The sequence below is a fragment of the Agelaius phoeniceus genome, chromosome 2, assembly GCF_051311805.1.
Source record: "Agelaius phoeniceus isolate bAgePho1 chromosome 2, bAgePho1.hap1, whole genome shotgun sequence".
Classification (NCBI taxonomy): Eukaryota; Metazoa; Chordata; class Aves; order Passeriformes; family Icteridae; genus Agelaius; species Agelaius phoeniceus.
Window position 1 is genome coordinate 5781541 of NC_135266.1, and position 12949 is coordinate 5794489.

Genomic DNA, 12949 nt, shown 5'->3' on the forward strand with positions numbered 1-12949 from the left:
ACTGTGCTTGCCTTTCCCAATTGCCATCCCTGTCCAAAACTCCTTGACTGCCACAGATGTGGGCTCCTGGGCTGCTGCTCTGCTTATGGGCTTGGTAAGGACATCCCCCCACCTCACATTGGGGATCTCTCCCAAGTACCTCCCTGGCTTGAATAAAGTGTACTCCTTCAGTAAAGCCACCTACTTTTGGTTGGACTTTGATGACCCTTGTGGGTCCCTTCCAACTCAGGATGTTCTAAGATCTCAAGATTTTTTAGATCCTTCTTTTGGTGACAAAGAACATATCAATGGATATCTGTCATTGCATCAGATGCAGGAATTCTGCAGAAAAACCCAGATCTAGCTTTGGCTGCTGGATTGAAGGAGTTTCTGCCTAGTTTTTGTGAGATCTGAGTGCGAGAGAAATGAGCACAGATTTCCAGGGTGCTTTTGCATTGCAGAGATCTTCCCCACAGAGCCCTCCCCTCAGCCCTTCCAGCCCCCTCTCTACTTATGTGTGACTTCTTTAGCTCTAATCTGCTACTTTGCTCTTGTGCAGCTGGAGCTAACACATAAATAAGGCAAGCAAAACAGAGAGAGTCCTCTAATGCCTCTCTGCACTGCTGCTTCTCAGAGCCAAACTAGATTTTAGGAGTTTGTCTGTGCCCATTGCTGTTTTCTCACCTGAAACCATAATCTTCTCTTTGTGCTTTTGTGCTTTCCGTCACTTCCATAGCAACCAGTTGTGATGGCTCCAAGGATTATCGCTTCAGGAAGGAAATAAGCAGTGATGGAAGAAAAAAAGGACCTGTTTTTTTGCTCTGATCCTGCTTTTATGATGAGTGCAGATAAAATAGTGTTCTTAGCTGATCTCCAGACAGTCCACACGCTGAAAGGGTCACCACAAAGTTGGGTTTGTTTCCTCCTTTTCTCTGAGTCATTGTGTTCAGGACTTCTGGCTGAGCCAGAACACGTTCACCAAGAGCCTGCTCACCTTGCTTGGCTGACCTGTCCAGCTCAATCAGTTCATGCAATCAAATTGACTTTCCTCAGAAAAGATCACTAGTCTGGCACTAATGCAGCACAAAATATTTGTGCAAATTCCTCAATAATAAAAACATTCTGGGGAAAGGACCTGGATAACACATATGGTCACACAGTGAAGGCTGGGAAAGCAAACAGAAAAGTTTCCTGAGTTTTTGGCTGGGCCTAACTGGTAGAAGTCCTTTAGGTAACAGCATTAACTTGGGAGAGAGACTTTTAGAGATCACGAGGAACATCTTATTTCTCTCCAGTGCCTCAGTCAGATCAAGCAACTCAAATATCTGGAGTCATAAGAAACAACATTGAGGATGCTGCAGGGAAAAAGGGGTAGGATGAGCCCATCAGGCAAAATCTGCCAGGAGGGTATGGAGGAGTACAACTCCCTCAGAGTACTGCAGGAGGATCAGGGGCAGCTGAAAGCAGGGTTGATAATGTGAGTAATCAGTCCTGGGGACAGACACTGGGGAGAGACCCTTCCCTGGAGGAGAAGAATGGGAAAGAGGGAAGAGCAATGGAAATCTGTGAGTCAGCAGTGAGCTGTGTTACTCTCTGAGCTGGTAAGGGAAATGCTACCAGGATCCAGAGTCAAACAGGGACAAAACCTCCTGTTTCTCAACTGCTGTCCTTTTGCTGCAGATGTGGCTCTGCAGGTTTGCCACACCTGGATCTCACAGTTGTTTGTGCCCCTCTTTTCAATGCTAGGCATCAACACCCAGCAGACCAGCATGGAGGGTTCTTTGTGCTGCCCTTGTTGTCCTGAAAGGCCCCTGCAATTTGTGTTATTGTTTTCCCAGAAGTGATGGTGTGTTCTGCAGAAATGTGAGTTATTTAAGGTGCTCAACATGGCGCAGTGACGAACGAAATGGAAAACAAGCTCATTCCTCCAACAGGGTATGCTACTGCTAAGCCTGACTAATCAACCCCTGACAGCAGCAGGAATCTGCTGGGGAAGGAGCTCTGAGGTGGGAATGGCAGGGCCCAGGTCCTCTCCTCAGGAAGCCCTTGGGGAGCTGTGCTCTTCCCACTCTGGGGGGACCATGCCAAGCTCTCCAAGCCTGCTGCCCACTCCCAAAGAAGCCAGCTCCTGCACAAGCCTGTGTATCTCATCCCCTTAATAAATGCTTTCTGAAGGACACAAAACATCCACAGGCTAGATCTGTGTTGTGGTTCACGACTATGGAGGAGCCTTGATTTCTTTGATTTTTTCTTGGGTAGAGGTGGTTTGTCGTAAGGATTTCCTTCTGGTGCTGTCCCTGGCAATGGCATGCCCAGGGAGGGCAGCAAGGCTGTCTCCCTCTCCACCAGCATCCTGTTTTCCTGGGGAAAGGCCCCCTCTGCCTGGTATGGAGCACCTGTGCCCTGCTGTGTTCCCTCAGAGCCCTGAGGAGCTGGGGGAAATGCTGGCACCTGGCTCTGGGCTACCCAGAAAGCCCCATCTCACTGTTCTCCTGTGGGCACCCAAGAGCCAAGTCAGTGGGGAGGAGTCACAGGTACACTGCTCTACCACAGCCATGTGCTGGCAGCTTGAAGCAAAGTGAGTGAAACAAAAAGACTGTTTTGGTAGGGAGTGAGAGGAATGGAATGAGGTGGGTTGATGCCTGCAGCACCACTCACAATTTCATTGTGGCTGCTGGGATTGGCAGGAAAGTTCCAGCACTGCTGTGTTCAACACAGGTCATGAGGTGCCACCATCCCAGTGGGTATCTGTGGGTTTGGGGCAGAGCTGCTAAGTTCAGTCCAGCCACTTGTGTGGCTCTGGACAGGCAGTGTCACACCTTCCCCATCTCCCAAAGTGCTGCCACACCAAGCTGACAGCACCAGTCTGGGAAAGGTGAGGTAAAGGTTTGTGCAGGTGACCTTGAAAAGCTGGAGAGAAAGCCATTTGCATGTGTACTTTAGGAAATCTCTCCAAGGAGCCTAACGAAAGCTCTAATCACCAACCACCTTCAAGCCTGCAGTAATGACAAGGGGGAGCTCAGAACCACGAACAGGGTGATGCACTGAACTAATACATATTCACCACCTCTCACGTGGAGCTTGCATCAATCAGATCTGCTTCATTCTTCACAGTCTGATCCAAGACAGGTCATGCATAATCTTTTTTTCTTTTTGTTCAAGTCTGTGGTTCCAGTTCTGTGTACCAGGCTGCACTGCAAAGATTGTTTAGCTAATGACTTTGGTGTGGTGTGTTAGAAAGGATTAGTTTCCTTGTAGGCATCTGTACAGGTACACAGAAAATGAATTTTTTTCTTGTTGAAAACTTCTGGGGCAAAACTAGGCTAGGATATATTTAGCAGAAAGCCCCAAAGGGACATTTTTCAGGATGTTACTCTTAAACCTCTTCACATCAGGGACACGACTGTCCTCTATGTGGAAGTCTTTTCCACCACTTTGACAAATGTAAAATGTCCTCCAGGGAACAAGCAACATTTTGTTTCCTTTTTGCTAAACTTTTTTTTTTCCAAGATGAAAAGACAAGGTGAGAAAATAACATTAAAAAAAAAAAGACAATAAAAAATTTACTAGAATTTGTAGGGAGGACAACATGCAAACCCAAGACTGCAGGGTGACATAAAAGTGAGACTGGAATAGAGATAGTTAGGTCACATGGTTCCATAAAGCAGGACCAGATGGACAGAAACCTGCTTTATTGCAGGTCTGAAACAGTCCAAATCTGTGCTGAGAACTCCCCCAAGCCCTCCCTCCCCATAAAAGCTTGCCTTTTCCATTCACCTTTCTCTGTTCCTTTGGCTACATGATGGCAGAGACCTACAGAGCACAGGTGGAGGAACACAGAAACCTTGTGTATGCAGACAAAAGGAACAAAAGAAAGCACACATAAAAGGCTGGTGATGTATGAAGCCAATAACTAAAGCCTTTCACACAAGCTTCTTCCTTAATTACTGTATTTAGTGCCACTGGCGTAATCAAGAACGCGGAGCTGTGACAGACCCATGGTGTAACCTCATCCCCTCTCCTCCCTGCCTTCCCTGAAGCCTTTCCAAGAGCATCCTTCCTTCCTTCTCTAACCCTACAGCCTAGAAAATAAGTCAAGGGTGGGTACTGAGCTGTACCAGAATGCTTTGTATGCTAAAATGACTACTGTCAATATGCCACGTTATATCAAATATCTAGAAGTCACAAAAAAATCCCTCAAATCTAAAACTGACCTGGCATCATCAACTCTGGCTAGATTTCTGTATTACAATTCCTGGGGAAGCAGATTTCACATAAAAGGTGCCCTCCTGCTCTCCTTTCTGCTGTACATGCAGCTCCCTCCATTCAGCTGTGACCATCTCTGTTTGCTCTAAGATAACTTTAAAAAATGACCTATTTTCCAAAACAACAACAAAAAAAATCTGGATTTTGCTTTTTTGGGTTTTGTTGGGTTTTTTTGGGTTTTTTTGGGTTTTTTTTTTTTTTGGTGAGTGTTTTAGTAAGCTAAGACAATGTAGAGCTGTTTTTTCCTCCATGCTCACCAAAAGCATTGGGCTGGTGCCCCAGAGGATCTGGGGAGTTACCTTTGGAAACAGGAGTGGTGGTGAACTGCTGGCAAAGAGAGGGCATGGACTGAGCAGGAGGGATCAGAGTGTGAATTCCCATTCTGTCACTCGGTGAAGTTAAACCTCTACACATCAGGGACATGGCTGTTCTCTACATGGAGGCCTTTTCCACCACTTTGACAATCTAAAATCCCCAGTGAACAAACAATATTATCATTCCCTTTAAATTGAATGCCTTGGCTGCAGAGGGATCTCATCCTGCAAAAACCAGGATCAGATAGCAGCTCTTGTTATGACATGAAGTACTTGGGCTGTGGAATAACTCCAAGTTCATGTTATTTGGGAAACCCCATTATTATTACTACACTCCTTTTAAACTTCCTGACTTCCTCATGGCTCCTTTTCCAGCCTGAGCTTTGCATCCTTTTCTCTCTTTCCCATCACTTAGTTGTAACTAATGAAAGGGAGAGGAGGGAAACATTAAAGTTAATTTCAATACAGCATCAAAATGCCTTACCAATGGTTGTAACTTTCCACTTCCACTCAAATTTAACAGTCTGACTCTCAAATATCATTGCAGATGCATCACGTTCATGCCAAGGCTTAAGGGATTTGTTCAGAATGAAAATGAGGTGGGGAAATCTGCATCTGTGCAGGTATTGACCTCATTCTGCCCCCTCCAAAGTTCACAGGCACTCTACCACCTATCCCAGGTGAAGCTGGAGCACTCCTGGGAGAGGAGTGTGAGGTGATAAACACCAGGGAGACCAGGACTGGCAGGGCCATCAAAAATAGGATAATAGGAATTAGCTGAATAAGTAAGACATAAATGTCCTCTTCCTACAGGCCTGTTCCTCATCACTGCTCTGCAGAGAGAGTTAGTAACTAAATTAGGCAGTAGAACCTTCAGGAGGAATATGACGGGAAGCAAAGCCCTGACAGCAAGGTCTGTGAGGCTCCCAAATGTCCCTCAAGGGAAGCAGTGGAGGTTTGAGTCATTTCAACAATAGACTGGACCAAGTGCTGGAAAATGGGCAGGAGGGAATCAATCTGCATTAGCAGAGAGACGTCTCAGATGACCTCAGAAGTTGTTTCCACCCATAAATCTGGGATTCTGTGACAAGACCTGAGCCAGAAGAGGGCTGGGGCAGCAACACAAATGGAACCACCCATATCCATATACATGGGAGCTTTGGGTGACCACACTGACCTATGTGTTACATGAATGACAGCTCATATTCTAGTGGGGAAACTGCTTTCCACCACTCATGGATTTGGGATCTGACTTGTGGGTGCGTCTCATCACCCAGCCCATGTCCTGTTTAGAGGGTGAGGGAAGAAACCTGGGACATCTCTATCACTTAGTTGTTCTTCATAGCTAAAATACTTCATCTAGGCTCAGTGGCTTCTGTGGCCTTACAGATTCCCTTTTTTCTTCTTCCAGTGTTTGACTTATGGGGAACTCCATCTGGGAATTTTTGTGGGAAGGAAGGGCCCACAAGTCTATTGATCTTAATCCAGGATCAATAAAATGTAGGCCTTTCTCCTAGCTCCACAAATTTAAAAAATCACAGTACAGAAGTAAGCAAACAAGCAACAAAGATTAAATGGCTAAAAAACTGGGATCATTTTGGTTTATAATAATGCACACAATCCACCTGCTATATTTTAATACTCTTAGTATCAACTTCATCCCTTCAAGGATTTCAGTTCTCAGAGAAACCTTTCTCTTCTCACATGAGTAAAATATCAGCATGAGGAAGCAGAGACCTGTTTCCCAGGATGTGGGAGTCTAAGCATGAGACATTTTCTTCCTTATTGCCTGAAAAATGAAGCTCTCATTCATACCTGTGCATGTACATGCCTGCACACAACTTCTGGTGGCTCAGCCAAAAGTCAGGGTTCAAACCCACCAACTTCTCTAAGCTCCCATTCCCACCTCTCTAAGGAAGAGGGATTGAACTCCCCACTTCAAGCCTTTCTGTGTTCTTTGTCCCCACAATTCAGCACCACTCCTACCCTCCATCCATCTGAGAGCATCAGAAACCCCCGGGTACCAACAGCTGCCCATCACACTCCAGCAAAGGGCATCCATCCATCCTGCCTGTGGTTCTCCCTCACATCATTCACCCCAGGAAAAGTTTCCTCTTTGTTAGGGAGTCTTGCAAGGCCTTATTAGCCCCTCATTACCTGGCAGGACTGACAATAAGCAATAATCAAAGAGTCATTTAGGCAAAGAAAGAGCTCCTGAGAGTGCCATTATTAATTCTGGGAATATAATTTTGTGTGGTACTGAAAAATGGCACTGATTCAGGCTCTGAACACAGAACAGGGAGTTCAAAGCACTCCATGTACAAAGGCATGGATGTACATGTGCATTCCCACTCCTGGTGATGCCTATCAGCCAGGGGAGAGGAGATGAGTTAGTCTGTGCTGCTCTGGCTGGACTGGGCACTTGTACAGCCAGAGTCACAGCTGATCCCTGACCTTGCCCTGCCAGCCAGCAGCTCTGAGCAGCATCCTGCAGTGGCAGCTCTCCTATTCCCCTGCCACAGCCCCCTGCTGCCACCAGGACACAAACCCCCCTTTGCTTGAGCATCAAAAATTCAGCCCTTCCCTTCACTGCACCTGAGGGAACAGAAAACTTCCTGCAAGTGCTTAGAAAACAGCTCAGGAGCTCTTTGGAATTGCATCCCTAACCTGCCTGAGTTAGCTCACTCCGAAATTCCCCCGTATGCAATTTTAAGAGCTCCAATCCTTTCAGAGGGCTGTCCCTTCTAGGCTAGGCATCTGCTTGGCCCCAGGGGTGAGATGTAGGAAAATGAGTTTGGGGAGCTCTCCCTGGCTCCTGCTCAAGCACAGCCCATGCTGCTGGCACATGAGGATGTCAGGAGGAACACAGCTCATCTCTGCAAAGAGAGAGAAGGCTCCTCTTTGGCACTGGAGCCAAGTCCTATTTCAATGATGAAACTGGGCTTGAGCAGGCAAGGGAGTGACTGGGACAGTCTGGACATGCAAGGTCTTCTGTAGAGAGCAATTAGGAGCTGCTGTGATTTCCTCATCAGCTCTGGTAATGGCTGGTGTGACAGGGGAAAAAACTGGTAACACTGGAAGCTTTTATCCTTTTAGCTCCTCCAGCAACCAACATGCACCTGAAAGTATGATCTCAGAGATCACAAACTCAGGTGAGAGCGAGCTCAGTTCACAGGCAAGGCTTGGTGGTGGCTCATCAGCCTTGCTGCAATCAGCTCCAAAGCCGCCTAAGCCCTGGACAAATGTGCTGGATACCAGGAAAAACCCAAATACCAACACAGAGCAGGCAAAAAAACCCCAACCTGTGGTCTGCCCGTGTGGCTGTGACATGCAGAGCAGGCATCCATGGCAGCTGGAATCCAGCAGCCAGCTAAACCAGTGGGAGAGGTGCTGCTGGGGTGCCTGGGTCTTGCTCTGCTGTGTGGAGAATGGAGGAGCAAGGGCACATCCTGCCCTGAGGAACTGGTTAATCCTGCTGGCCCGAGGGCTGAGTGCAGCCAGTGACTTGATTGTATTTACACTGTTAAGCCAGTTATTGAATCCAATTAGTAGGGTCCTGCATGCACAGAAGTGGATCCACCTGGAGACCAGGAGGGTGGTTATGGGCTTGTGAAACAGAATCTGTGCTGAAGAACAACCAGGCATTGCTACCCTGTGTCTGCTACCTGGAGCTGGGAGAAAGTGGATTTTGCAGTGTGTGACTAACCCCAAAATGTGCCAAGATGGGCCTCTGTGCAGCAACATGACTCACTTCCTTCTGAGGACAAACAATTTCCCCCCATTCCCACAGGTCCAACAGCATGAACAAACTTGTAGCCCAGTTGCACCAACACCTCCATCACAGGATTCCCCTCCTGCTGCCTGGGACATCCCAGCATCTCCCATCTCTTGTGCCAGGTGGCTGGGGATAGAAGAGACACCAGCACTGAATGCACCAAAGCTGCCCAGGGAGCCTCTTTTCCCAAACAAGAGGTATCATGGGGGAACCAGGATTCCTGTTTCCCTCCTGCCACTCTGATGTTCATCTTCCCAGGCTGAAACACAACATCTCCCTCCTTTTTTCTGGAGATCACAGCTCCCACCACACACTGGACTGCTGAATGGGATCTCCTTCCTGACAGTAGTCAGTGTGCAAGGTGGGCTGAGTGGCCTGAGGTCATTTGTCCTGTCAGACCTCCTGTTCCTCTCTGCTCCTCTCCCCTCCTGTGTGAACACAACCCCCAGGGCCACATCCTCTGGACGCCTGCGACTCATCCTGTCTGACTTTGGAGATTTGCAACAGAGATCTGAGTAATTAAGAACCAAAGCTACATTTCTGTGTCAAAGTCATTATGAAGACATCCCTGTAGCCTTTTAAAACCATCTCAACTAATCCATAGGGAAGGCTTTCCTCCCTTGGGACAGGGATACACCCTTTCACTCCCAATTTAACAGAGAGTTTTTAACCTCCCTAGTGCAGAATTAAGACAAATACCCCCGTTTTTCTCAGACATATCAGTGAAGGGCAAGCAGCAATGGTCATATAAATAACTGCCTGATCTGTCCAGCATTGCAGTCAGTTTGGTGGCTTTGTGTCCTTGTTCTTGTTGTGCTCACTTTTCATGAGCAGAGAGCAGAAATGTTCATGGAAAATGGATTTCAGAGGCGTGCGCATAACTGTTCCTGGAAATCTAATTTTACATGTTCAATAAAATCATCTGCTACCAAACAAGAGTTGAACAGGAAAAACCCATGAAGACACTTAGCTGACCACTGCACAATTACCTTCACTGGGTCCAAAGAGCAGAAAGTGTGAATGTATCCCAGCAAATGTACGAGTAATATTGTTAGGCAACCAGGAAAAAGCAGTTAAAATCAAATTATTAATGACCTTTTTTTTCATTTTTTTTTTTAATGTGGTATGAACAGGAAGGTTTAAAGCTCAGTTTTTGCAAGATGTTTCTTGCAGGAGCAAGTCTGTTTGGAAATCCATCAGCTGCCTGGAGATAATGGCTGTGAGAAGCCCTAAATACCCATCTACCTATCAAGTGTGTAGACTAGCTCACCAAATGATAACATCTTGTTATCTTACCAAGAAATGGGGAAGAAATGATCAGCAAGATTAGGCAAAAAAACAGGCACTTAGCTAGAATTTCTGAAATCCCTTCCAGCTCTTGACTAAGATATTTTTCTTGTCACAGAATAAACCAAGGGCTGTTAAAAAAACACAGTTTCCCAGGGTAGCGGAAAGGGATGTAAGACAGAAGAACTAAAAAAGCACCCCGGCATGATACAGGAAAAGCTCCATCAAAAATAATGAATCTAAATTCACTGCCTCAGTGGCTGAAGAAACAAAGGATGAGATTGTCTGGCTCTGGACGTTGGAGCCTTAATGTGCTGCTAATAATGTTTATATCATAAAGCAGCGTCGCTGCATTAGCTTTGATTTAGCAACGCCAGTTTACATCAGCTGAGGAAGCCATCTGTAAATTCATCCCCACAAATGTAAATACAGTGAAGGAAGAAAGGCTTGGTCATCCCTGGAGGACATAAGAAGGAGGCTGCTGGGCTGACCTGGGCACTCTCCAGTGCCTACCCTGCTGTCACAGCTTTGTCACCTGTCAGAGATGCAAAAGGGACATGTGGTCTGTGTGGCTCAGCCTCTGGCTGTGCAGACCCATCCATCCAGTCCTGGCAGTTCTGCTTGACTTCACTCCAGCTGTGCCCCACTCCAGCTGCACAAGGGGACAAGCCTCAGAAAGTCTTCAAAACTCCAAGTGCCAGTAGAAGAGATTTTTGGATAAAACTATAAAAGTGATATTAAAAGATTGCTGGGACCAGACAGTTTCACTCAAGAGCTCTGAGGGAACTCAGCCTTGAAATTGCTGACCTATTCGTACAATACCACAGCAGCTGTTGAAATGGCAAGGCACCGCAGGAATGGAAGGTGGCAAATGTTACATTCTTTCTTAAAAAGGGCCTTTAGAGGTCATCCAGAAACCTGTGGGCTGGGAAGCCGGGCAAGGCAGATTGACAGAAAGCATAACAAAAAGCAGGATAGCTGAAAGTGTGATAGAATGGGAAAGAGCAAAGTTTGTTGAGTGAGAGCTCAAACATTGCAGATCCATTCGTGTCAAGACCTGGGCAATTTGACATATTTGCAAAAAATCCAGCTGCAACAAGGGGGAGAGTAATCTCAGAAAACTGAATGGCAGGTTGAGGAAATCACCTATGAAATTCACCAGCAGCAAATAAAAAGTGAGGACTGTGAGAAATACCAACCCAAGCCTACCTAAGACCATGAGGGGCACTAAATTAACATCAGGCAGGAAGGAAACCTCAGTCAGTGAGTTTGCTGAAAATTCCAGCTTACTCCTCAACAGGTGAAGAACCTTAGGAATGACTACAGAATTAAAAGAGAATGAGAATGTTTCCTCCTAGAAACACTGCCTTAAACACAGGGTGTCCACCAAGGAGGGTATAGAACAATCCATGAAGACACTGAAGAGATGAGAACTACAGCCAAGTCCTTCTTCTTGGCCACCTCAGCTGAGAGAGAGATCCTGGCAACTCAACATGGAAATGTGACCAGGAGACCATTATTTGTGCCTGTTATCACAAGGGAAAGGCAGCACAACCCAGTCTATTGGGATGGAGGTCTAATACGAAGAAAAGGAAGTACTTCTTTCACACAATGCAAAATTGAATTATGGCACTTGTCACAGGATGCTGTGAAGACCAGAACTATAAAAGAATTCCAAAAGGGGTTAGCAAAATTCTTGGAGGCTTGACCCATCTGCAGCTGCTAAACACAATGACCCAAATGCCAGTCAAGAATTCCCTTAACCACAGTCTGCTCTCTACTGAGCTGGTAATATCACAGAGGAATTGTGCTATGCTTGCCCTGTCCTTACACCCTTTACCTCACAGTCTGCTGCTGGAATGAGCTGCTCAATTAGCTGGACCTTTGCTCAGAGCCATTATCACTGCATAAGACATATTACACATAGCATAGATGTGTATAAGATGTTTATTAAGAAATTGGTATTTATTGCAGGTGTTGGCCAATTTTGTTCACCTCACATGAAAGTTTTGTCTCTGGCAGGTGCTAATATCTGATAGCTTGGGAGAAAGGCATTTCTGTCCTAAAAATCTATCATGCCCCTGGCAGTCTGTATCAAAGACCAGCTCCTTCCTGATCTCCCACAGCTGCTCTGCTAAATCCATAAACCATGACAGTGGATTACCTTTATCATTGATTTAACTGTCACCACTAAAAGTAGTTAGCAGTCATGAAATAAGCCAGCAAGCACATTTGAAGCGATGCCCTCCCGAGGCACATATTTCCTTTTATCAGTTTTAAATTAATTCTCCTTCATTGCGTGACGTGTGCCTTATTCTCACTCTGCAGGATGAGTAAAAAGGAAGCACCCATCACTTCCCATCTCCTGCTCCATCTTTTCATTCGCTCAACTGCTCTCCCTTCTGCTGCTTCTCCCTTCCAGCTGACACAGGCCAGCATTACACAACCATGGCTTTTGCCAGGAGGGATTCCTTTCCTTGCTGAGGTGTGGCTGCTGTGCTGGGCACAGTGAAGGAGAAGGTGCTGGGGATGAGTTATGGGTCACCTGCAGGAGGAGAGGGGCAGGTGAGAATCCCTGGCTGCCATGGCTGGACCTTGGCACCAGAGTGCTTGGCTGGCTGGCTGTGCTCAGCCTGCTCAGTGCAAAAACAGCCTGTGTTTTTCACTGCTACCAGTCTGGCATCTCCTGCCAGCTCTAGGCATTTCCTTTCTGAAGAAAAAAACAACCAAGGTTTGATCATTCACTTCTGGGGTTGTGCTAAACTTGCCAGCATCTGTTCCATCTGAGCGGCGGGGGAAAAACACCAGTCCTGGACTGGGAGAGAAAGGGAAGGTACCAAGTTGTAATGTGAGAAATGAAAGCAAGAAAAACAGCATCTTGAGAGATGTTAAAGACAAAAACAAATGCTGTGAACAGGAGCAGAGACAGATTTCAGAGGAGAGGAAGGAAGACAGTGACTAAAGCACCAAGAGTGAAAACAGTGTACACATGGAAACTGAGTCCAGACTCCCAGGGTTTCTTTGTACTTGTTTTTCCTACCATTTCACAGAAATCATGATGCTGGTGGGATCCCTCTATACCCAAGGGTCAGTGATGTCAATGAAAGTTGGTGGAGCTGCACTGATTTGTATCCATTAAGAAGTGACTTTCTCAAATTTCTCCGAATTACTGGAGTTTAAAATAATGCCCTGAGAACCCAGCTGAAAACAACAGTTAGGATTATCCTTAAGTCAGGTCATACTAAAAGCTAATTAAAAAATTATTTACAATGCATACATTATTTTTTAAGAGTTGCAAAATTCCTAACTTTGGATGGTCACATGGAAA